Source organism: Lynx canadensis, chromosome C2 (genome assembly GCF_007474595.2).
Source record: "Lynx canadensis isolate LIC74 chromosome C2, mLynCan4.pri.v2, whole genome shotgun sequence".
Taxonomy (NCBI): Eukaryota; Metazoa; Chordata; class Mammalia; order Carnivora; family Felidae; genus Lynx; species Lynx canadensis.
The window spans coordinates 116,158,703-116,186,553 of NC_044311.2; positions in this window are offsets into that span (position 1 = coordinate 116,158,703).

Genomic DNA, 27,851 nt, shown 5'->3' on the forward strand with positions numbered 1-27,851 from the left:
GAGATAAGGAAAGGGAAAAGCCTAACCACAGATCTAAGATAATATCAAGTCCCTTCAATTGAGTAACCAGGGAAATGTTATTCACTAAAATAGGATCAGTAGGAAAAGACCAAGTCTGGGACATGAGCTATGAACTGAACTTTATGTATATTGCACTAAAGATACCTAAGCCATCCAAAATGGAGGCATCCTGTAGACAACTGGACACACAGGTTTGAAGCAAAGAAGAAAGATCTGGTCTAGAGACTCATTATCAGCATATATATAGCAATTGAAATAAAGGGCATAGATGAGATTGTTCAGGGATACCATTTAGGCTGATAAAAGAAGGTAGCAAGACTCATTACCAAGAATTAGGAACAAACCTGGCAATAATGTATCTGTGGATTAATGGGGGCAAGCTAGTTTGCAACAGATGACAGAAGATAAATTTCAGAAAACAATAACAGACAACTCTTTTATATAAAGCTTCAGAGATATTTAGTATATGTGCTGTGAAAGCAAGCATGAGCTTTAGAGATATTTAAAGAGAGACATGGAATAGATATAAGATTGTCTAAAAGACGGAGAGACCTAGCATGGTTAAATGTTCATTAGAGCTTGTTTGAAGGTTCTAGCGGGAGAGCGCAGCTACTCGTATACCCTTGACAGAAGAACGGTAGTCCTCTTTCAGGAAAGGTCATCCTCTTCACGAGTGCGCAGCTTCGGGAGGGACGCACCTGGAGCGGTGAGGGAGGAAAGGGACACCCGCCTAACCAGCCAGATCAGCTGAATCAACCCTGGCGATCGATGGGGCGACAGATGTCGTAGCCAGATCGCCCTCATATCCTTAAATGTTCATGAGAGATATGAGTACACGATGACTTTGAAGATACAGAGTGGAATCGGAACACCCTCAAGGTGAAATAACTTTAAGGGGGTGGGGACTTTTTAAACTTTATGTAAAGAAGAAAATGATGGATTCCATTTTTTTCTTAGCCCAGTGTATTAGTTTTCTATTGCAATGTAAAAAATCACTACAAAGTCAGTAGTTTGAAACTATACACATTTCTCATCTCACAGTTTTCAGGAGCCCAGACACTGGTTAACTGGATCATCTCAGGGAGTAACACAGCAGAATCAAGCTGTTAGCCGGGGCTGGTGTTCTCATCTGAGGTTCAGGGTCCTCCTCTGAACTCACTGGTTCTTAGTAGAATTCAGTTCCTGGAAGCTGTGAGACTGAGGCCCCTGCTCTATTGCAGGCCATCAGCCAGGTGTTGGTCTAACAAGCCACTTGTCCCTTTCATGTTGTCCTTCTATAAGATGGCAATTTGCTTCTTGAAAGCTGAGGAGAGAACATTTGCTACTTCAGATCTCTCCAACATTGGGAAGGGCCTGTCTCTTTTGATGGTTCACCTGATTAGATCAGGACCGCTTAGGATAATTCCCTGTGATTAACTCAAAGTCATGTGATTTGCAACCTTAATTCCATCTGAAAAGCCCCTTCACCTTTATCAGATAATGTAACCTAATCACAGGAGTGACATTCAATCTATTCACAGGTCCAGGAGGAAGGGATAATACAGGACTTTTACTCCAGGAGAGGGGACATTTGAGGGCCATCTCAGATTCCTGCATAACACACATCAACCAAAAGATCACCCCAAATTTAAATATTTTTCTTTCTGAAAGGAAGATTTGTTCACTATTCACTTAATATGTGGGTTCTCATCTCTAAAGACATACATACATAAATTGTTTTATATCTTTTATGGAAGTAATTCTCATTCTTAAAAAAAAATCTACAAAAATAAATAAACATTTAATATTCATTGAAAAAGCGGGGCGCCTGGGTGGCGCAGTCGGTTAAGCGTCCGACTTCAGCCAGGTCACGATCTCACGGTCCGTGAGTTCGAGCCCCGCGTCGGGCTCTGGGCTGATGGCTCAGAGCCTGGAGCCTGTTTCCGATTCTGTGTCTCCCTCTCTCTCTGTCCCTCCCCCATTCATGCTCTGTCTCTCTCTGTCCCAAAAATAAATAAACGTTGAAAAAAAAAAAAAAGAAAAGAAAAGAAAAAGCAACACCATTGAAAACTGTTGGGAGCCTCCTAACTCAGAGTTAGGCAAAGCACATAACTGCAGAGAGGTCTCATTAGTCTACACAGAGATCTAAATCATGGCCCTCAATAACACTAATATATATATATATATATATATGTATATATATATATATATACATACACACACACACATATACACACACACACACACACATAAAACAGGAAAATGAAGGCAATTATTGCAAGTCTTTGTTACAGCTTTTCCACCTGTCTTAATGAAATTATCCTTAGGAACTTTTGCTTTGGGTTGACACTAACTGTTGACCCCTTTTGAAACAGTACAGGTCTTGATGGGTATTGAGGAAGGCACCTTTTGGGATGAGCACTGGGTGTTGTATGGAAACCAATTTGACAATAAATTTCATATATTGAAAAAAAAAAAAAGAAAAGAAACAGTACAGGTCTAGTGCTTAAGGCACTATCTCTTCTCATTCCCTAAGAGGTATATTCAAAAGCACACTTGGTTCTGGACTTTCTCAGCACAGGAAAGGAAGAACAAGATGTTGGGGACTCTGCCCTTTGGATTCTAGATCTCTTTATGAAATGAGTGGAGACTAACCAGGTGAGAATTAGGTACCTGTTCACAATAAAACCTGATTCTACTCAGTATCAGCCCTCAAAACATGGGTAGGACAAAATTAATCCCCCCCTACTTTATTTTTCCAGTATTGTACAAAATTAAACTATAATAAAATTTAAATGGAAAAACTGAGAAATGATGAAACAAATCTATCTTTTCTTGCATGTAATGTGTCCTAAAATTTGTAACACCTACCAGACAACAACAACAGCAACAACAACAACAACAACAACAACAAAACAGTATCTCCCTCAGCACATTAGTGAGATAATTAGATTCTAGGACTATCCAAACACAGTGAAATACGTGCAGTGCCATTATCCATCTACAGTGTCTTCCAGGGTGTGGCAAAAGGATAAGGGTGGAAACGCAAGTATCAGCAATTGACTTATGTTTGCCACACAGGATCCAGGAAAACAACATAGGACAGAGGAGGAAGGCAGCAGGATAATAGCTACTGCCCACTAGTTATTAAATCCCCATGATGTTACAGTCATTACAGTGAATTCTTTAAATACATTATCACAGACCTTCACAACGACCTTGCAAGGTAAGCATTTGTCTCATTTTTTTAAAAGTTTACAATAGGGAGAGACCGATTAGGAAACTTATCCAGGGACACAGAAGGAACAAGAGGCTGTAATATGTCCCCAACTTTAGCTGACTTCCGAGCCAGTGCGATTTCTCATAGGTCACACTGCCTCAGGTAGGAAGGAGTGCTAGGGAGGAGTCTGATGTCATATGTCTCCAGAGCACTGGAGGAGCACATGCTAAAATAACTTCAGACTCTTCTGGTTGTTCAGTGGCCTTGTGTTTTTAGAAAAGTGCCATAAAACATAAATTTAATATGCCCTATTGCCCTGCATATGAGGAGATTATGTCCTATAAACTGGTTTATTTTCATAATAATATTTTTAGTAAGACAGATTTTTTCTTAAATAAATACTCTATCCATAAAACATTTTTATATCAGAGATTTCATAGCTGATTAAATTCTTGGATTTGGTCATTTATTTTTTTTATTTTTTATTGTTTTTAAGACCCCAGTTAAATAATGTTCTAAATAAATAAGGCACAATACCTCAGTTGCCCAGGCTTCTTACTATGGTTTAGCTTGTACAAATCTGTACCATTTTTATTCTGGAAAAAAAAAATTGTCATTTGAAGGGGAAAAGGGACACATTATATCAGTAACGTACATAAGAGCATTGGGAAAAATTCTATAGCTTTTGTGTTATTATACAGTGATATCATTGCTGTTTCCTCTAGTGTTTCTCTCCTCCCTCTTTGAGAGGCCAACATAAGAGACTTCTGCCTGCGTGTCCAGAGCCAGAAACTCATTATGATTGCAGCCCTGCAAGGCAGTGCTGGGAACCAAACTGTGAAATTGTGATTCCTCGAGTGGAGTGTGGGAAGCCCTATGTACCTCTAGTTTTCTAATGGACTGAACCACACAATCACAGCAAACAGAAAACCCTGAAGGTTGATTTTGTGTGTGTGTTTATTTTGGTGGTGTTCAAGAGGAAACTAATCAGACAGGGAAACTTATTTAAATAAATGTTTCCTTGGCTAAGAGGTGTCCACGCTAACATTTGCTTTTCATTGATGTTTGACATGCATTTTCACTATCCTTTAAAATTTTTATTTTTCTAAAGAGTTCATTTTGACAGAGAATATGAGAAAAGAAAAAATAAAAATTTTATAATAAATCAGATCTTTGGTTGTTCTTCCTCATGGGTAGACGTGGGAATCAAATGGCCAAAGTAATCAACCCTGCCGTCTACTTAATTTTCCTGCAAAAATTATATAAGAAAACAGGATAAATAGTTTAAAACCAATACAACATTATTCCTTCCATTGAGCCTACATATTTACAAACAGAATTGTGGAACTCAAGAATTATTTGATGTAAGCTGCAAGCTGAGTGTGTTAGTGAATAAAACTTCAGTGTGCAATTTCAAAGAAATGTATCTAAAGCTATGATTGCCTAAAGTAAACAAATTCATATAAATTGGCCCCTGCCTATTGTTTTATATTTGTTCTTATAACAAAGAGGGCAAACTTCCCTGTAACAGGACTCTAAACAGAGCAGTAGGTCTGTAATTTTAAGTCAGACGATGGTGTTTTAATTTGGTATAGGCCATGAGATGTTAAATAGATTAGCATAACTCAAAGGAACAAACATTAAATGCTCATACGCATTTAAGTGTGAAAGTAACCAAAAGAGAGCTGCCCACGTATCTGAATCATTTCAGTAATTTTCTCCTAATTCTCTTTCCCCTCTCTCTGCCACGCATCTTTCCAGGTCAGATTTTCTATAAATATCCCTCCTCCCTCTTCTTACTCTTTGATCTTTTAGGTTCTAAAACAGGGATTGAAAAGTAACTAGTGTTTTCCAGGTCATGTGCCAACACAAGGAAGGTAAAGTTTGTTTGAGAAGTAAATTTGGAGCAAAACTTTATTTCTTTTTTTTTTTTTTTAATTTTTTTTCAACGTTTTTTTATTTATTTTTGGGACAGAGAGAGACAGAGCATGAACGGGGGAGGGGCAGAGAGAGAGGGAGACACAGAATCGGAAACAGGCTCCAGGCTCCGAGCCATCAGCCCAGAGCCCGACGCGGGGCTCGGACCCACGGACCGTGAGATCGTGACCTGGCTGAAGTCGGACGCTTAACCGACTGCGCCACCCAGGTGCCCCAAAACTTTATTTCTTATGTATCACTTCTCCAAAAAGGTGACTGGTGAGAGTTACTCAGGTAACCTAAAACCTAGCCTCAGAATACTGAATGCATATTTGAGCCTGAGCGTCCCTCCAGCACCAGTGAGCAGAAATATTCTCAGCGTGTTCTCTACGGGTACTGCTGTTGGAGTGGAGGGTGGTAGAGGGGGCTACTCCCCTGTACTCATTCCCAACTCTCAAAGTTTGGCCTCTGTGTCCAAAGCCAGGATTACGAGTGGGATTTTATTCTCCTTAATGACACTCCATTAAAAAATAAATGTCTTTGGGGGACCTGGGTGGCGTGGCTTATTGGCTTAAGTGTCCGACTTTGGCTCAGGTCGTGAGTTCAAGTCCCATATTGGGCTCTCCACTCTCAGCACAGAGCCTGCTTTGGATCCTGTGTCTCCCTCTCTCTCTGCCCCTCCCCCCCTCAAAATAAATATACATTTAAATAAATAAATAAATAAATAAATATCCTTAAAAATGGACATTATTTAAAAGGATATTATAGGTAAACTAAGAGCTAACACTATTCATCATTGAAAAACATAATTTTAAACATCATTAAATCAGTGGAGATTACTGCAAAAACAGAAATAGAATAATAATTAAGGTTACACTTATATACATATATGCATGCACATATATATTTATGTATTGTAAGTGTTACATCATAAACGTAAAGGGAGAAGATATTTTAAAATGATATGTGATGAAAAAATGAATTAAAAAACGATACATGATAACTGCTGATAAAGGAACTCTGTAAAAGATTGACAGGCTCATTATATATATATTTGTATATATTTATATATATTATATATAATATATTTATAATGATAATAGAAATGACTTTATAAGAAGGGAAACAGATCCATACAAATACTTGCAGCAGATTTTATATATAAAAAAACAGTATCTATACTATATAAAAGGCTTATGTAAATTGGCATGAAAAATAACGCTAAAAGGTAAAAAGGGATACGAACAATTTGAATCAAAGTTAGCAAAGTAAAAATCTATATAAAAATCTTTAATTCTGCTAGTTATCAAAAGAACACAAAGAAATAAGAGTACTGTGTCTTTTTAAACCAATAAAATGAGGAAATTTGTTAATCAAGCAGGTGTTCTCATACATAACTGATACAACATAACCAATTGGCAGATTTGTTCTGGAAAAATGATTTTTCCAAGACATAAAATAATTGTACTCTTTAACCCAATTATCTGTTGATGAGAAGATAAAGGACATGGGGAAAATAGTAAGGAAAGAAATGAGGAAAATGTAATATGCATGAAAATATCCATTATAACAAATAACAAAGCCATTAAAATTATGAGGACTGTACAACAACATAGAAAAATGCTTATTTATAACACCTAATGAAAAATAAATAACTGCATTTGTCTACCAAATGTAAAAATCATGCCTAGATAAGAACTATATGGGAAAAAAATATTTAAAAGAGTTTGGTTAGATCTTTCACTGTAAGCCATTTCAATGCATTATATTTTAAGCCAATCAATACTACAAATTTTATTTATCTAGCAAAAATAATTTATTCAAAGCAAAAATTCCTGTCAAGGAGTGACAAAAACCCTAGCATTCCCCCACTTCCCATCCTCTTCTTTTTCTAAAATTTTTTTTTTTTTCAACGTTTATTTATTTTTGGGACAGAGAGAGACAAAGCATGAACGGGGGAGGGGCAGAGAGAGAGAGGGAGACACAGAATCGGAAACAGGCTCCAGGCTCTGAGCCATCAGCCCAGAGCGCGACGCGGGGCTCGAACTCACAGACTGCGAGATCGTGACCTGGCTGAAGTCGGACGCTTAACCGACTGCGCCACCCAGGCGCCCCCCCATCCTCTTCTTTTTCATAGAAAATTTTAGCGAGGCACAAGGCCACCTGAATAAAGGCAGCATGTCCCTGTCTCCTTTGTAGCAAGGTGTGGGGGTGAACCTAAGTCCTGGCCAATGTGCTACGCCTCAGAGTGCTATGTGGCAGCTTCCTCAATCCTACCTTAACAGGCATCTGTCACATGGCCTTCCCCAACTTCTATGTTCCTTCATCCTGCCATCTGGGTTGTGGAAGCCAACTTGGACAAAGGCCACAGTGTAGATCCTTCAAGTCAATGTAGAACAGAGTCGTACTACCAGCCCTGGTGCACCTGTCTCTGGCCTTTCTCTACATGAAGGAAAGTGAGAAATAAACTATCTTGCATACTGTTCATTTTTACTTCTCTGTTACATAAAGCAGAATCTCAACCTACTAAATGCAAAGAGGTTACCCCCAAAGCCAGCTGGCTGTAATATTTAAGCCATAATCAGTTGAAAACAACTAAGAGCCAAGTTGGGACAACAATACAAGGGCAGTAGGACACTAAGAAGATTGCCAAAGTTGATCCTGGGGCACTCAATTTAGTCATCAGGATTTAGACTCTCCATATGTCAGGTGTTCTCAGTGGGGGTGATATCGCCCTATGGTGATGAAACGTGGCTCTATGGGGACAAATAAAATGTTAGCTATACAATGGTTTGTGGCTTTCCAGCATGTCACAGGACATAATGGGACACGTAATATATCTATAGTATAACATTTCATGGTGGTAGAGGGCTAGCATTTTGGAATCAAGAGCCAAAAAGCCTGGGGAGGAAGAGGGTGGAAATCATGAAAAAATAAGGAAAAAAAGACAGGAACTTTGCTGAATGTGACACCCTCCCCTGCCTGATCTATCAAGCAAATGCTACTTAGTCTTTTAGATTCCATAGCTTCCTCAGTTAACAACTTGTCACGTTGTTTTATTAGTGATTATTTTTCCATCTCCCCACTAAGTTTTAAGAATAGTATGATTTTCAATTCTTCATCTATAACACACTGCTTGGCCCATAACAACAGCACAGAAAATGTGAATGGCTGAATGAGCACCCCAGGGGCATTTTTCCTGCAAGTCTAATGCTCCAGCAATTCTCACTTAACAATAGACACAATTCTCCCTCTGCCTGAGTGGTAACAAATTAAGAAAACCACTGAGAAGCACAGCATTTCTCAAACAATATGTTGAATAACTTGGTAAAAGAATCCAGTTCAGCCCTGGGAACACCCCATTTCTACTTATTTTTTACCAATACAGGTTTTCCTGTTAAAAAAGAAAAAAAGCTTTAATCTTTTTACATTCATTACTACTTAGCATTTTCTTTTTTTAATCTCAAGCATCAAGTTGATTTGAAATCTGCTGTTATTTTAACAATAGGGCAGAGTTTGATATTTGGAATTTATACAAACACTCCTGAAAAGGCCACCACTAAATGGAACCTAAGCTTTTTCAGTTTACAGGAAATATCACAAACGTTGATTATGAACTCAAGTTTCTTTACTAGTGGTTTATTCTACCAGTGTGGCTCAACCATGCAGCATAATTCCACCTATAAACAGTTACTGAACACCTACTGCCCGTGATGTGTTGTGCAAGTCCTACAGGGGATTTAAAGCAAAATAAAGCAGAGTCCGTCTTCAAAATTCTTACATTCTTTCTGAGAAACCATCACGTGAATGGAAACCATCATGTGAATACAGTTTGAGTGTTATGCAAAATACGCATACAAATGTTTGAGAATTTGAAAGGAGAACATACAAAATACATGCAAATAAGATGCCCCGGGGCAGTTGGCTTTGGGGATGTGCTTTGCAGTTGAAACAGGATTATAATAGAGGGAGATGGGGAGACAGGTATTGCAGATGGTGAACAACAGAGAACAACAACAGAAAAAGCAAATAATCCTTTTCAAGAAGAGGGCATAAACCGCATTTGATCTGTATGCACATTAAATTTGAGAAGCAAATGTAGGCTCCCATAGCTAAGTGAAAGAAAAGAACAAATAGCAAAATAATTTGGAGCCATTTCCTAAAGAAATTATTATGCTTTGACAAAAACCACCATTAGCCAGTAGGGACTATGGGCAGCCTTTGAGCATGCATGTGAGCCACAGCTAAGCTTAGGCAAATTAGCATAATATATGTTTGCAGAGTAATGTACAAAGACTTCCAGAAGTAGGGAGACCACCATTCTTGCAAAGGTCTGGAAAGAGTTAATAAAAGAGAGGAATTAATATTGTAGGAAAGAAATGCAAAAATGAGGATGGATGAGAAAAATTTCAGAAGCCAAATTTGCAATTCTTGACAACTTCTTGAATTTCTAGGATAAGGGAATAATATATGGCAAGAAAAAAATTATTCCTAGGCTTTGAGCCTGAACAACTGGGAGAAAGATGTGACATTAACAGAAAAAGGAAAATAAGAAGGGAAAGTTGGTTTAGGATGTGAGAAGATAAAGAGTTTTCCCATTTGGACATATTAAACCAGCCAGCGTCAAAATGAGCCCATTTACCAGGTAGTTAGAAATGTAGTCTCCAGGAGTTTGGGGAAAAAATGAAAGTGCTATAAATTATGTAAGCAGAGATTATGTTTGAAGCTGTAGAAATTTTTGAAGAAACAAAGAGTATGGGATAGAAAGTAAAAGAATCAAGGAAAGAAACTTGGAGATTGCTAATTTTAAGAGACAGGAGAAAGAGACAGAGCAGAAGTTCCCACAGGCCATGTGGGGAAGCCAGACTGGAATATGCCACTGGGCCAAGGCAAGTCTGCCTTTCCAAGAATCAGTCAGCATGCAAGGCTGCCAAGGCGTCAGGAGAAAGGATGCTACTTTATTACGACTGAAATCAATGTTGATAATCAAACACTCACTACGAATGTAATCAAAGCTCCCTTATATATTGGCATCATCTGTTTTTCCCAGTATTTCTAAAGAACCACAAAATATCGGTAAGGCAAGGCAAACCTGAATGTATCCCAGTACAAGTATCAATGTAACAACATTAACATGTTTCAATTTATTTGGTATTGTATCCAGGAAGAAAATATCAGTTCTACAAAGAGTAATACATATTTTCTGCATATAACTTTAGAGGATCCGCATTGGTAACTCAGTCTTTTTGAAGTCATTAACAAACCAGGGAGGGTTTTATTCATTGTTGTTACATGAGTAACAACGTAAATTGACCCGCATGCTGAATAGAGTTACAAAAAAGATCAGCTGTGAACTTGCTTTGTGAACCTAGGAAAGTCGCAACTTCTCTGGTTTCACTTCTTTTTCCTGTTATGTACTGCAGGGGCTGATGAAATCTAGAAGGCACCCTACCAACTTGATATATACTCAATATATTCCTGAAATATCTTTTGACTAGTTAACTTGCTTAAGAAAAGGTGGCTCTGATTGATGAAGGGAGTGAAAGCAGTAAAGTGAAGAACAATATGACAAACTATAGGTCTCACATACATAGCAAAATGGTGTATGAAGTTCAAAATCCCGTATTGGAGAGAGTCTCCAGATATATGATAAGAGACAGGAAATGCAACCTTGGATAGTCAGTCACGTTCCTTTGTCCCAGGGAGTGACAGATTGGAATAGCGACATTGTTCTCAAAAACAATGTTGCTTTAAGAAAAATGTTAGGCAAAACCTGAAATCTTTTACTAGGGAATATCCTACAAATATTAACATGAGATTTTCAGAGCTCTGCCACTGTTAAAAACTAACACTTAATTCTTTTTAAAAATAGACACACACAGCTAGGTCCTTCAGGGAGATTCTCTCATTCCAAAGAGGCTGGATTAATTCACTGCTCAGGTACTTAGAAGTCACTTTTGATTTGGGCTCAGGTCGTGATCCCATGGTTGGTGAGACGGAGCCCCATGGGGAACCCTGCCTCCAGCTGCACCCTGACAAGGCAGAGCCGCTTGGGATTCTCTCTCTCTCTCCCTCTCTCTCTCCCTCTCTCTCTCTCATTCCCCCCTCCTCCCTCTCTTTCTCTCCTGGAGCTCTGCCTCTGGCTGTGCCCTGACAGAGCAGAGCCGGTTTGAGACTCTCTCCCTCTCTCTCTGCCCTCCCCCCACTCTTGCTCTCTCTGTCTCTCTCTCTCTCAAAATAAATAAATAAACATTTTTTTTAAAAAAAAAAGGAGTCATTTGAATCTCTGCCAGAAAAATGGATGTTTGTCCAATTCCAGAACTACCACAAGCCATAGAAAACCTCAATATCAGGGCCTGCATTTTAGAAATCTCTCGTCCCGGAGCAGGTTACAAAACTCACTTTGAGCATATGTTAAAGGTGGCTTAAAGAGAGGAATTTACCATCTATTCTCAAATTTCTTCTGTAATATACGGAAAAATGTTAAACCAAAGCTGGCTTTTTCCTTAGCTTCTTAATTCTTAATAGCAGAAGCACATAAAAACAACTAATTGGACTAGTTCATCAGAATAAATAATAAATGAATGCATTGCTGGTTAACCTCATAGCTTTAGTTAAACACAGTACTTGTTCCATTTATAGAAAAATTTGAAATAGCTGATTGGCCTTAGTGACTTTTCTACCATTTGGTCAGCCAGTGTGGTGCAGTTCATATAAGAAAGCAACATAAATGCCTTACCCTTTTCTCTTTATATACCATTTCTCAAGATAAGTATTGATCCCTTCCATCTCTAAAAAAAGCGACTAATTAACTTTTATATTCTTTCAACGTTTATTTATTTTTGGGACAGAGAGAGACAGAGCATGAACGGGGGAGGGGCAGAGAGAGAGGGAGACACAGAATCGGAAACAGGCTCCAGGCTCCGAGCCATCAGCCCAGAGCCTGACGCGGGGCTCGAACTCACGGACCGCGAGATCGTGACCTGGCTGAAGTCGGACACTTAACCGACTGCGCCACCCAGGCACCCCGTTAACTTTTATATTCTTATAAACCTGTTAGGTAGAAGCTAGATGTGAGCAGTGGAAGGAACAGCCCCAGGCAGAGTCCCAAGTCCTTGAAGGGGAATGATAGAGACATGGGCTGAAAGTAAGGGCAGTGAAAATAAACAAACACCCTACACATTATAAGCCCAGGAGCTCAACATCCTGACCTTGCGGCTTCCAAGATCTTCGACCTGATAGACCAAGAGCTACAGGTGCAGAACATTCTACCCCTGCCCAGGGTGACCCCTACACTCATTATAATACATTTGCATTGCAGGGATAGCCTGAAGCCTAGAGAAAGGCTACCAGGAAGGTAGGTATAAACTCTAGAGGGTCAAAAATTCCCCCTCCCAACCTGTGGGAAGAGTCCCCCAATGATTGGAAGCAGCCTCCATTGGAGACCACCTCACTGTTCATCACCACTCCTCCCAGCCCAGAAAGACCCACTAATACCCAATCCCAAACCTAAGGCCAAACCAACCTAAGGCCAGTTCCACCTCATGGAATCTGCTCTCTCTCCCACTTTGAGCATGTATTTTCTCTTTAATAAACTGCTTTGTGCTTGCTACTTTCCTTCTGGCTGTCTTTATTCTGAGCATGGATTCCCCTGTAAATCTTCTCATGGGGAATCCAAGGACCAAGACCTCCATTTCCACAACACGGTCCCTAACACACCTCTGTATTTAAACAAATGGACTTCAATACATGTATTTCTTCGGCTTACTCAAGTTCAAATGGTCCCATACAGTCGACCCTTGAACAAACGTGGCAGCTAGGGGTACTGACCCCTGCATAGTCAAAAATCTGCATATAAATTGTGACTCCTCCAAAACTTAACTGCTAATAGGCTACTGTTGTTGACAAAAAGCATCCCTAAAAATACGAACAGTCGATAACACATATTTTGTATGTTATATACTATATTCTTACAGTAAAGTAAGCTAAAGAAAACAATTTTATTAAGAAACTCATAAGGGGAGGTGGGGGGCCCTGGGTGGCTCAGTCGGTTGAGCGTCGGACTTTGGCTCAGGTCATGATCTCGCGGTCAGTGAGTTCGAGCCCCATGTCGGGCTCTGTGCTGACAGCTCCGAGCTCAGGGCCTGGAGCCTGCTTTAGATTTTATGTCTCCCTCTCGCTCTGCCCCTCCGCCATTCACACTCTGTCTCTCTCTGTCTCTCAAAAATAAATAAACATTAAAAAAATTTAAATAAAATAAAACATAATTTGGTCACCAGCAATATGCATTGCTGCTGGTTGGTGATGTTGCTTTTCAAAACACACACTCACACACACTTACGTCTTCAAACTTATTTTTTTTTTAATTTTTTTAACGTTTATTTATTTTTGAGACAGAGAGAGACAGAGCATGAACGGGGGAGGGTAAGAGAGAGAGGGAGACACAGAATCTGAAACAGGCTCCAGGCTCTGAGCCGTCAGCACAGAGCCCGATGCGGGGCTCGGACTCACATACCGCGAGATCGTGACCTGAGCCGAAGTCGGACACTTAACCGACTGAGCCACCCAGGTGCCCCTTCAAACTTATTTTGAAATAGCATGTTATAACTTCGATCTGTTTTAACAGTCCTATCATTCCGGCATGCTTTCATCCTTATTTTCTTTGTATCCCGATCATTTGCAATGGGATTTAGCTACAACACTTTCTTGTTGCTCATTTTTATGTGAAGTTATTTTCCTGAGCTCTTAGAAGGGACCTTGGTTTAAATGGCATTTTCTAACCTACCAAGCTCCTTCTTCCAGCATTTGCATATAGAGTTTAACAATAAATAAATAAATAAATAAATAAATAAATAAATAAATGGTGGTTTTCTTTCTGAGATCTTCTAGTTCTGTTTCCCTCTCCCACTTTTACATAGACATCATTTTTTCTTCCTTGTCAATGTCCCTATCCTGACCAATATTGATTCTACCACTGGCAGTTTCTCCCTAGTATAGAACCCTTTCCTGAAGGAAATTCTGGATAATCGGTGTCAAGAGTTGGGGACTAGTCAACTCCAGCTCCTTAAACTTTCCAAGTGTTGGCGCCTTTGTGGGTTCCTATGCTCAGGTCTTTCAGCTGCTCTGTTGCTGCCATGTAGCTTTTTCCAGGGAAGATGTTATTGAGCCACGCAGGTTTTGTGCTGTTAATTTGTTTCCAGCTGCTTAAATGTGGAGGTTCAAAGGAATTGCTTGTGACCCAGTTTTGTTATAAACACTGACTATGAGTTTTTTTTTTCAATTTCCATTCCAATTGTTACCACATTCCCAGAATTTCCCAGGGCATTCTACTTTCAGAAACAGATGTAGGCACAGCTATGGCCACAGATGTAGACAGAGATGCAAATAGAGTTTCAAGGACAGGCACGAGTACAGATATAGATACAGACATAAGTCTACATAAATGTGCATAGATTAAAATGACTAACAGAAGAAGCATGGAATATAGGTTAACCGGGTGATGGGATTATGGGTGATTTTTTTTTTTTTTTTTTTTTTTTTTTTGCATCACATAATAAAAACAAAAACCAAAGCCAGTACTTGCAAGTCTATGAGAATTACCATCATCGTCTCAGGGGTGTTTGGCAATGGCCCCTTTTCAGTATCCCATTGGTATCTAAACCCCATTCACATCAAATTCAATTATCTCCTTCAGTTCAGCTAGTTGTACTTTACCTTCTTTATGATAGAGAAAAATGGTTCGCTGTTCATTCTTCTCAACCTTTTGGTTTTGGGCCAGCGTTCCATGTTTGAGCGTTCCAGTCTCCTTGATACACGTTAAAATCTAACTTCTGCTATTTCATTACAAACCTCTTTTGTCTGAATAGCGTCTAAGCTTTCGCTTTTCAAACATTCTTCGGCTTTAATGCTAGTATCTAATATAAAATTACAAAAGCCTACTTATGAAGGCTATGAAGTCAAGAATTTGACTCTCTTTCAGAGTTCTTTTTTATTCTTTCCCCCTCCCCCACCCAGGGCAACAGCCCTCACATTCATGTCTCACTTAATCCTGAAGACTACAGAGTAAAAAGACCATGACCGAGAAGGAAAATGAAGTGGGTGGTATTTCAAAGTGTTGTCTATTCTCATTTCTCTATAAGAATTATTGTCTCTGGACAGGGACATTACCGTTGTTTACATTTGTGGCAATGTCGACTCTATTTTGTGGTCATTAGCTCACCATTTGGTTAAGATCAGACGTTTTCATAATAATTTTGAGTCCTCATTGTATTATATTTATACCTATCACCAATTACATTTGGCTATCGCTACTGTGAAAGAGCAGAGAGAGAAGCAATAGTAACCGTGACAATAGCACTTGCATTTAAAATTGTTAAAAGATAAGCTGAGACATATTAAAATTTGAGAGTTTATTTGGGCAAAACTTCATTGAAATCAGGCAGTGCCAGACAGAGTGGTTACAATGCTCCACCGACAGGAGCGAAAGAAAGACTTTCATAGAGAAGAAGCAAGAGGAAGGCAAAAGACAAACCAACGAACAAAAATTATTTGACCAACAGCTTAAGCGGTCGCTTTATTTGGGTTGCCTTAGTTGGCTGTTTGTGACTGGCTGTCCTTAAGTTTTGATTTCTAAACCGTGAGGCATTACAGCTTAGAGCCTGCTTTGCTTATGTAAGCAACTAAGGCATTAAAGCCACCTCAGCCCAATGACCTCCTTGTCTAATTAACTTAACCAGGTTTTCTCCTGATTTTTTTTTTCCGAGGAATTTCTGAAACACGATGTCCCCTGGAAAAGGTCCCTTTTTCCTTATTGGGCTCACTGCCCCCTACAGGTTTTGCCATGTAAAGTAACTGGGACAGAAGCATTAGATAAGTATTTGTAGGTGGCTGTTCTGAAATTCTCAGCGGGAAAGACAGCAAATGCAATGGTGCTTTCCTGTCAGCAATACTCCCCACCAAGTCTCAAAGCTACATTATTATCTCAAGTCTTCCAGGAATTCAAACAGTTAAGGGAAACCCCATCATGATCTTTTCCTGAAATTATATTCCAATAAGTGTGTTCCCTTCTACGTGGCTACCCTTTAGCAAGTTTGGCTTCTGATTAATTCGGTTGTTAATGACTGACAGGGAAAACCACTGTACATCAAAAGCTACTCCATCTGTTTCTTTACCCAGTGGAATTAAAAAAAAAAACAAAAAAACATCAGATTTAAAGTTGCCTTTTAAATGATTCCAACTGTTTATAAATAAAATTCACTCCTATAAATAACTCTGAAGGTTTATAGATAAGGTCAATCTCCATAGACTGCTAAATGGAATCTTAAAAATATTGTAAATGTAATGTTTCTATAACGTGGTTTTCATTTACCCATTAATTTCTGACACCAAAATTTGAAACAAGATGTATTCATATCGTGGAAGAAAATAAAAGTTACATTTATATAGCCATTCACAATTCTTCCATATACATACTTCATTTAATTATTTATTTTTATTTTTTTAAGTTTATTCATTTTTGAAAGAGATAGAGAGATTATGTGAGTTGGTGAGGGGCAGAGAGAGAGGGAGAGAGAGAGGCTAAGCAGGCTCCACACTGTCTGCACAGAGCCCGATGTGGGGCTCAAACTCAGGAAACCATGCGATCAATGCCTGAGCTGAAACCAAGAGTCAGATGCTTAGCTGACTGAGCCACTCAGGTGCCCCATACTTCATTTGATTTTTAAATCTATATTTTCTTTAATGAGAATTTACTCAGTACCTGTCCTGCGGCAGGCACTAATTTAGGAATAAGGTGAAGGAGGTGGTGAAGGAGGCCACTCTCTAAAATATAAGGGAACAGGGGTGCCTGGGTGGCTCAGTTGGTTAAGTAACCTGACTTCAACTCAGGTCATGATCTCACCACTTGTGAGTTCGAACCTGGCATTGGGCTGTGTGCTGACAGCTCAGAGCCTGGAGCCTGCTTTGGATTCTGTGCCTTACTCTCTGTCTGCCCCCCCCCCCCCCCTCTCTCTCTCTCTCTCTCTCTCAAAAAATAAATATACATTAATAAAAATAAATAATCATTTTAAAAATAAAATATAAGGGGACAGCCTCAGAAAGATTAAGTGGTTTGCCAAGCTCACTGATAGAAAAATTGGTAATAGATCTGGAACTAGTATTCACGTTGCGAGACTATCTCATATCAACTAGTAATACTTCTATCAGATCATTTACTCTAATAACATAACTATATATTTATATAAAATAAAAATAACACTCCTGGCTGTGGAAAAATTTCGTTCACTTGAAACCAAATTTTCATGCAGATATGTGTCTCTGGCATAAAAAAAAAATTTAAACACAATCAAATGAACATAAATCCCCAATTCTAAATTGGCAAGCTTCCATCCATGCTGTGTTTGGGTACTTGGGGGATAGAAAGGGTTGAAGGAGACAAACCTTTGTGCCTGAACTGAATTTATTAATCCAAAACTATTCCAGTACTCATTGCCGATTCAGTGACTCACTAGCCTATCACTCTACTGTAGAAATAAATGCTGCATTTACTTTTCTTTCTTTAATCTCTCTGTTCTTAATTGCCATATTGACAAAAAAGAAACAGTTGTTTACCTTCCAAATTCTCTGGAGCACCAGCCAAATTAATCCTTTTAAGCAGTGTTCCTTCAGCTCTGGAAACAAGTAGCATGCAAAGTAGCAAAAGGCTCCCTTAAGAGGCAGCAAACACAAGATGCCTAGACATTAACCTTGACTGGGAGAGCCTTGCAGGTGTTTGCTTCTTACTGTGGAAACAGCCCTGAGGTTCTGGGGAGAAGGTGGAGATAACTAGGGCTGGATTAAGGAGGATGCCAGTTGAGCAGTTCCCTAGGGTGTAAATCTTTAAGGGAAAGACTGATAAACACAACTGATCTCTTCCCCTTAGGCATTCCACCTTCTTTCCTGATAAAAGAATCCTAACCTTGTTCCTAACAGCAATGTATCTAATCTGAGTGATGAATCATGATGTCTGAACTAATCTTAGTATCTCACTCCCTTGGAAGATACTTTCATACGTAGACTCCCTTGCAGCTACAGGTGACTATTTGACATAATTCTGTAGAATACTACGAGCAAAATAAAATTTTAGAGTAGTGTTGGTTGGTACCACTCCTTCTTCCTTCTTGTTTGGGACACTGTTGTGATACAGTACCAAAACCCAAAAGGTGGAGAGAAAGGCATTCCTAAAGAATTGAGACCTCAATGTTAAGTAGAAACTATCAGAGTGAATAGGGTGGGGAATAGGTACCAAGGAAGAAGGACTACTCTATAAATGCCCAGAGACAAGAAAGAGCATAGAATCTTGAAGAAACTGTAAGAGATTTTGTATGATCAAATTATGAAGCAGCAGGCTAGAAATGATAAGAAAATAAATGGGAGAAAAACAATGATCAAATCATGAAGGGCATTGTAAGTCACACTAAGGAGGTGATATTTTACACTAAAAATGGGGGCTATTGAAAGCTTTTAATCAGAAAAGTAGCAAAATTAGAATAAAATCTAAGGGAATGCATGAACTTTATTAGGGTGTAGGGAAAACAGAAAATTACTATTGTACATTTTTATGAGAGATAATGGGGACCAATAAAGATAGTGAAAATGGTACTAGAGATAATTGGATACAATGTACCAAGATTCAAAAGGCAGAATAAATAGGAGACTATTAGTGAATGAATTGAGGGGAAAAGGCAAAAATTAGAGTTACCTCTCAGTTTCTGGCTTTGGCAGCTGTCCAGACATAAGTGACCAATCACTGAAGAAGGAAATACAGGATGAAGACCAAGTTCAAGAGAAACGAGGATTTTATGTGCCCTCCAAGGACAGACAGAATTCCGAGACTCAGGAGTAAGATTGGAATGGACACAGCATGGAGGTCAGAATAGGTTAAGAGCATTTTTGGACAGTAGGGAGAATTCTAGTGTGACTGAGGCAAAATGTAAAAAAAACTGTGAAATAGCCCATCATTTAAGGTAGCAGATCTCGAACTTTATTGTGCTTAAGGTACACTCAGAGAAACTATAAGCCTCAGGCTCCATCACTAGATTTCTCTTTAGGAGGCCAGAACTAGGATCAAAAATCTGCATTTTTAGTAGGAATCCTATTATAATGATTATTATACATGCAGATGAGTGAAGAATCACACTTGAAAAAATACTCATTGAAGGGGAAGATGAAGACACAGAAGAACTTAGAGATAGGATGAGAATCAAGAACAGTGTGCTGTAAGGAAGAAGTGAGAACATTTCAGAAAGTAAAGACAATCAGTAGTACCAAAATTAGGAGGAAGAGTTATGCTGAATTTTACTTTAGTACCTTAAGGAAGACTGGAAATACCCTCAAATGCAATGGAAGAAGTCACCAAATAGAGGAAGAGTTGGAGGTTTTCTTGTTTGGTCTTTTTTTTTTTTTTTTTTTTTACATTTAGTTGCAATTCACTAGTTACTATTAAATAATCAAATCCACTTTTTCAAATATCCTACATAGACGTTTTTCTTCTTATAACTGCTTTTAACTTCTGTTGAAAATACTTCAAAACTATTTTCCCTTTCATTATAAAGATAAGAGTCATAAATATCAAAACTAAAAAGGAGTGAAGGGTGCAAGAATATGCCACCCCAAAATATGCCTCTTTGACATAAGGATTATTTTGAGCTGCTTATTTTGAGAAACACCAGACACAAGAGAAGCTCTGAAAATACAGTAGTTACCCTTTCCTAAAGGAAATTTACAATTATAAAGAAAGTCTCCATTTGTAAGGGTGTATGTACCAAAAAGAAACAATGACTCACTAGAAACTCCTACTAATGGAGAAGGAATGAACTTAAATCTGAATAACAAACCTTACTCTTGTGTACCATACTTTTCCCGGTTACCTCCCTGCAACGGGGTCTTCCTCATACCCTTCTCCCCTTGTATATAGCCGAAGATGGTATTTAAGTCTAAATTCAAAGCCACGTCTAAGAGTTACTCCTTTACATGAGGCATACATGTTAATACACTTCTGTTTGTTTTCTCTTGTCAATCTGCCTTGTTACTGGGGCCCAAGCTGAGAACCTAGGAGAGTAGAGGGAAAACTATTTTCTTCTCCCCTACAGAATGTAGGATTTATATTTCAGATAAATAACAGAAAATTGCATATTCCATTATTGAGAAGAGGGCATATAATTGACATAAGAGCATGCAAGTTAGTTATTTGATGAGTTTTGATAGATCATGTACTTTAAATTTGGCTTCTGATTATAAAACAATGATATTGCTCTTGGTATTAAGGGGAAAAAATTCCAAGGCCATATAAAAATCACAAATCAAACTCTAGTCTCAATAGACTCCATATTCATGTATTAAGATCAGATTGCATATTAAATGGCATAAAAATACAACTTTAGGAGAAACATTATAAGCTTTCTGCTGAGAAATAAATTAAGAAAATGTATAGAGTATCCCTGAACAAATTTTTAAGAAACAAAACTGTCTGGCCTTTTTCTACTGTGTTATAAAGCAAAAATATCTGGTCAGTGATGCATGAAAAATCAAGTATACATAGTGCTAAATTCATATGACCGAAACCTTAAAGGTAAAAGTAAAATTATAAAATCTCCCTTTATGCCAGTTAGCCAAATAACAATAGCCTCTAGGATATTCTCACCTTAGTGAAGGGGAGGGGGGTGTGGGGGGAGATGGGGAGGAAAGAAGGAAAGAAGAAAGGAAGGAAAGGAGGGAGGGAGGGAGAGGAGACGAAAGAAGGAAATAAAGAAGGGAAGAAGAGAGGAAGGGAGGAAGGGAAGAAAAAAGATATTATTCTGTTAGACTATCATGTAGTCTGAAAGCTCTGCAATTGCTTTTTTCCACCACAAAAATCCATCTCCTAAGTTCATAAACCTAGTTGTCTTTGAAAGACATCTTGTCAATTATCTTTCCATTTCACAATACACTACAGCCAAGCCAATTTAGTAACCACAACTGTTCTTCCTCATTATTTTACCATGCTATATAAGTTCCAGGAAGAAACAGACTTGAATGTCATTCAGTTTGACGATCAACTTGACTACATTTTTCTTACATTCTACTTATGATGATTAGTGTTGTGATCATTTTTGAGCCTGACTTATAACAAATACTTTACCCCTTGGACAACTTTTCTTTAACTACCAGCCTACCAGAAACTACCATTATTTGGCTGGGAAAAAGTGGCAAGTTACCATGACTTGACACCCTTTGCATCATGACTCCAACCTAACAGGGTCATTCAGATCAGAATGACTTTACAACAGCAATTGTTCTGGTCTCTCCCTTGTCACAGTCATTATCTTTGGTCATTTTATTTAAATGCATCATTTAGTTCAACAGTAAATTGTATGACAGAATAAAAGGGACCTTGGGGGGTGGGGGAGGGGGGGTGAGTGAAAAAACATCCCTAAGTAAAACTGATTTAACATCATATAACTTCAAGGTTAACTCTGAACAATGAGTTGTTATCTCTTTTACCAAGAAGAATGCTGGCATAGCTGAACTGGGCCATTTAACCTTGAGGGTTAGAGAGAAAAAAAAAATAGGCTGCTGAAGCCTTTAAGGATCTATGTACAGAAAACAACAATTATTAAAAAGAAAAAGAGAGAGAACTAAGTCATTTACAAAAAAATGTATTTTAAACATATAAAGCAGGGTTAAGTAGTGGTGAGGAGTTTTAACTTACTCTCAATTTACAAGTATAGGCTGTGAAGTTACACAGACTTGAGAATGGTGTAAATTTAGGGATTAAGTAAAATAAAAAGACTCTACTTAACACTGAAAATACATAATAAATAGGGAAAGTTTATTAATGGTATCACTGTAATGTAATTAATAAGAGAAATGATGATCCCTAATCAATAGTAATGTTAAGTTCAAGATTAAGTTTAAGGACTGGTGATTACTTCCACATTCCTTTCCACCTGGCTTATAGATTCAGGTGTGTGTTTAATCAACATCAATTCTTATCCATTTCCAGTTCTTCTCCTTTAAAATTGGAGTAATGTAAATATTAAAAACAAACAAGATGCTTCCATTGTCTTGTGAAGAGTAGGAGAGGAGAGCCGGGAATAACACAAGACATTAAGAATACAGCCTGGGGGCGCCTGGGTGGCGCAGTCGGTTAAGCGTCCGACTTCAGCCAGGTCACGATCTCGCGGTCCGTGAGTTCGAGCCCCGCGTCAGGCTCTGGGCTGATGGCTCAGAGCCTGGAGCCTGTTTCCCATTCTGTGTCTCCCTCTCTCTCTGCCCCTCCCCCGTTCATGCTCTGTTTCTCTCTGTCCCAAAAATAAATAAACGTTGAAAAAAAAAAAAATTAAAAAAAAAAAAAAAGAATACAGCCTGAGTGAAGGTGGTACCTTAGTAAGCATGGAAATAGGGCTACCAACAGACTTACAAGGGAGGAAAGATAATGAAAACACAAAACAAAAACAATTTCACAGTTTCATCCAAAGTTTTCATAAGCTCGGAGTCTAATAAAATGTTTATGTGTTTCCATACTTGCTGTAGGATACCATCATATGAGGTATGACTAACTCTGCACTGAGTTTGTTCGGGGCCAAGAGACCACCCTCTCTTTCTGAGATACCTCATAACTAAAGATGTCCCACTGAGCCATGTGGAACATGTGGAAAAAGGCATCTCCTAGAATTTCTAGCTAATCCTAATTTTTGTCTCAATTAAATGTGGATTCAACGATTCAATGGTCTCTTGGAGATTATTTCAGTCCCTTTCAAGTTATAGCTCAGTTTGTCAGATTCTTCTCTTTCTCCTTGGCTACCTTCCAAGATGGTATATTGCAAGAGTGGGCAAACTTTATCTGTAAATGACCAGACAGTATATTTGAGGCTTTATTGCCCGTACAGTCACTATTGCAACTATTCAACTCTGCCGGGAGGAAAGTAACCATGGTCAAGACATAAATGAATGACTATGGCTGTGTTCCAGTAAAACCTTATTTATGAATGCTTTATATGAAATTTGATTTTCATATATTATTCAAGTGCTGCTGTAAAATATTTTGCATTTTTTTCCAACTATTTAAAAATGTAAGAATCATTCTCAGCTTATAGGACATACAAAAACAGGCAGCAAGCTATGTTGGCCTGTGGGTCACAATTTGCTGACCCCTGATGTATTGTATACTAGTGGGGACAGCTTAAGTGACCTTGGGCTCTGGGACAGGGAGGCTCCGAGCCTCAGGCTAAGCTTTGGGTGTATTATCTAGTGGTCACTAAGAGTTTACCTATTCATTATATAGCTGTACTCTTCTGATCCTAAAGTTCTCAGTTTGCTTTGACCTCTCAACCCACTGAGCTGGCACTTCTTCCCCTCTGGTCCCTGATTCTGCAAATCCCTCAGAGCCACCTTTGCGTTATTCTCGGACTCAGGTTGCTCTCACACCATACTAGGTTCTTTTGTAGCCTTTATACCAGTGTCTACACACTCTGAAACTGAAGGGAACATGCGTATGTCAATATCCTTCCTCCTCCAAACTGAACCTCCCACTCTTCTGACTGTACTGAGCTACCACATGTTTGCCAGAGCAGCCCTGGAACATTAGATTCCTGCAGAAGTACTAAGTGCTGAGGAAGGCTACAGCTCCTCTGCCCTTAGTTTTCCTGTTTACATTTGTAAACAAATTTGTAGCAAACACTCTCCTTATTCTGCGTGGGGCTTCAAAGCATCAGAAGGTAGATTAAAATTCCATTACTTTTATCTCCAACATCATATTCTTCTTTCAGAAAGAGTATTGTCCTTCTCCCCTTCCCTGATGCCAAAATAGTGGACAGCCTCCTGAGAAAAATCAGTTTATTAATAAGGAAATTAATTTAGGAAGTATTAAAAATATTTCACCCTTAATATGTAGGTTTCCATGGATAGAAATGAAGAGGTTTAAAAATTCTGGCAAACAAGAACAAGATAAGTCAAAATAAAAAAAGAAAGAAACCAAACAGAAGACAGAAGATTGTCTACAAAGACACAGCTTTCATTCAAAAGCAAAATGCTTATTTTATGATTTGGTCCAGAAACCATTCTAGGATAAAGAACCAATTTATAATGAGGCAAAATAACCTTCATGTTAATTACTAACAGAGCTTTTTCCAGATAGCATTGTGCTCAGAAAGTATATTTACTAGAAGAAAAGTAATACTTTATCGTATGCAAACATGTGATACAGAAGCATTTTTAATACTGTAAAATAAAACCCATGTTGAAAAATTTTGTTAGTGAAATAGTTTTTTTTTTATGTGGCCATGAATTAATATAACTAAAAAAGAATCTGGAGATGGCTTAGTAAATACTCATTATCTAGTAAATAATTATTCAACAACTATTTATTGAGTACTTGCCACATGCCAAGCACTACTGTAAGGCCAGATATTATGTAGTAAACAAAACACTGTCAAGCAGGAGGCAGACAACAAACAAGATAAATAAGTAAATATATATTATGTGAATAAATGATGTATTCTAAGAAGGAATTACAAAACAGGGAAAGCCCTATGAAATGCAAAGTTAAGCATTAAAATTTTAGATCAAGTGTCCAGGAAAGTATTATTAAAAGATGACTTTTGAATAAAAATATGAAGTGAGGGAGCTAACCATGTAAATATAATAAGAAAGGATATTCCAAGCTATGAGAGTACAAAGCTCAGAGGACTTCTTGAATGTATGTCTGATATGTTTGAGAAACAACAAGGAAGCCATAGTTGCTGAAGTCCTAAAAGGGAAAATTGAAGGTTGAGAGTTCATGCATGTGGAGCCAGTGAGGCTTTTTTGGGTTTTGCTCTGTATTAGAAAGCCATGGAAAATTTGGGGGCAGAGAGTTTACCTAATCTGATGATACTTTAATAGGATCACTCTGGCCACTGTGCTGATAAATAGTCTACAGGAGGACAAGATTGGACACATAATCCAGGCATGAGGAGATGGTGCCTTGGTCTTACATGATAGCAGTAGATATGATGACAATGATCAGATTCTGGATATATTTACAGGTATAATCAAATAGATTTCCCTATAGACTTGGAATGAGATTCAAAAGTACAGGAGTGATCAGGCATGGCACCAGGTGTTTTGGTTTGAGACGCTGGAAACAGAAAACTGTCACTTACCGAAATGGCAGCAAAATGCTAGGGGAGCTTGCTTGGGGGGATATATCAGAAGCTCAGTTTTAGATAGGTTAAACTTTAGGAGCGTCTTAGACATCTAGATGCAAAGGTTAAGGGGGCAGTTGAAGCTAAGGAAAGAAATGTGAGCCAGCTATATAATTGTATAAGTCACCAGTACACAGAATTTATAGCCTGGAGATTGCATAAGATCAAGAGAGGAGAAACCAGCAAAAGAAATTGAGTAGGAATGGACAAAAAGGTAGGAAGAAGGCTAGATAAGTCACATATGTTGGGAACTAAGTGAAGACAGTACTTTAAGAAGTAGAGATATATCAGATGTTGAGATTGGAGAGCTATGTGTTCGACTTGTTAGCACATTCTGGTTGGCTTCTCCTTCATGCATTCTTTGGATTAGTGATGTTGAACTGTAGCTGTTTATGTTTGATGACCCACTGAATGAGTAAACATACCTGAACACCAGGCTTGAAAATAGTGGCTGAATGAGTTAGCTAACCAAGAAAATTTTCTACTAAGAATGTTTTGGATTAAGGCATTCAATACTACTGAACAAATATTTCAAGTTGTCTGGAGATCAGAAATATGAATGAGATGTAACCATTATCCTTCGGGAACTCACATGCTAATAGAATTCATTAAAGGCAATGCACAAATAATGTAAACATAAAATGTAATCAGTATGAATCTTAATCCACAAAAGTCAGGTGCACAAGAAATGTAAATTTGTTTATTTTTCAATACTTCAACTTAATTTTGTATCTTGGGTCCCCATTTGATCAGGTGATAAAAATAAATTCTTAATCAGGTCAAAACAATTTCCTTTATTATAGGGGTTTTGTCATAAATCTAGGGTTTGTTTGTTTTGATTTTTGTTTTAGTTTGCTTGTTTGTTTTTTCAGAGAGAGAGAGAGAGCCATCAGGGGAGGGGCAGAGAGGGAGAGAGAGGATCCCAAGCAGGGATGCTGAGGCTCAAACTCATGAACTATGAGATCATTGACCTAAGGTGAAACCAAGAGTCAGTAACTTAACTGACTGAGTCACCCAGGTGCCCCAATCTAGGGTTCTTATGTAATGACTTGGTATCAAGAATGAGGGGATGAGATTGGGCTCCTTCCTCAGGAGCTCTTCCTGTCTGCACCCTCTGAGATCCATATGTTCCCACCTAATTCTCAGACACTGACCCAGGCAGGTTGCCTCTGCATTTTCTCATGTTCCCTCCTTTATGAACTCTCCAGGTCTGGCTTTCTATTACTTATGCAGTCTCCAGGAGGCACAGCAAGTCATCAGATGCCCTCCCTCACTGGTATGGGTTGTGAGAAATTCTGTGGTTTCTAAGGCTTATCTTAGACCTGACACTCTAGCCTGTTTTTTATTTTTTATTTTATTTTTTTTTTGCTTCCACATGATTCTGGGAACAATGTGGAGGACTGGATCATGGGACTTGTTTGAGTACTCACTGAGAAAGAGGAAATGGACCTCACTCTGAGATCTTGGATCTATGCCTACACATTTTTCAAGCACGGGGAGAGGGATGGAACACAGGGGCCCACCATACATAAATGTTCTTGCTTATCCTCTGATTATCTCTTCCTTCTCAGTCCAGTTAGATTTTATTGAATTGATGAACATGGAAAATACTGATACTGGCTATCATGTTTTCTTACAATTCCATTGTTTGTTTGTTTGTTTGTTTGTTTGTTTGTTTTAAACCTTAAGCTTTGGAGGGGCACCTGAGTGGCTCAGTCGGTTAAGTGTCCGACTTTGGCTCAAGTCATGATCTCATGGTTTGTGAGTTCAAGCCCCGCATCAGGTTCTATGCTGACAGCTCAGAGTCTGAAGCACACTTAAGATAATCTCTCTCTCTCTCTCTCTCTCTCTCTCTCTCCCCTTTCCCTGCTCATGCTCTGTACTCTCTCTTTCTCAAGAATAAAGAAACATTAAAAAAAAAAAATCTAAAAAAACAAAACCTTCTGCTTTGGAAAGTCTAAAAGGCCTTTCTCCTAACAAAGAGTTTCGGAGGTCCTTTCAGAAGTTGTTTATTCTTTTCCCTTTTTATTTATGATATTGGTCATACCCATTCCCTGAAACATTAATGTGGGCTATTATAGCTGCCTTCTCTAGGATAGGAAAAAAAAAAAAGGTCATGGACTAGAAAGAACTACAGTTAATATCTCAAAGTATTATCCTACTTATTTTTTTTTCTGCTAGTAAATATTTGCATCCTTGAAAAAAAAGTTGTTTTTATTTCAAAGTCCCTTCCATGCTAAGAAGATAGGAGCTTAGTTGAATTTGTTTCTCCATAATCTTACCTCCTACACACAAACAGCCAAGGGAACCATTTTCACCAGGGTGTCCAAGATTGGGTGATAAGATTGAAAGTTGGATGAAGTTTTCACCTCACTCTACTAAGGTCTTGGGAGATAACAGCAAATATATATACTGGTCTCTACCCGTGGTTCCTGGCACAGGGCTCCCAAGACTCTTGTAAATTCGTTAATGACAATAGCACTTGGTGCATCGTTGTTGTTATTGTTGTTTTT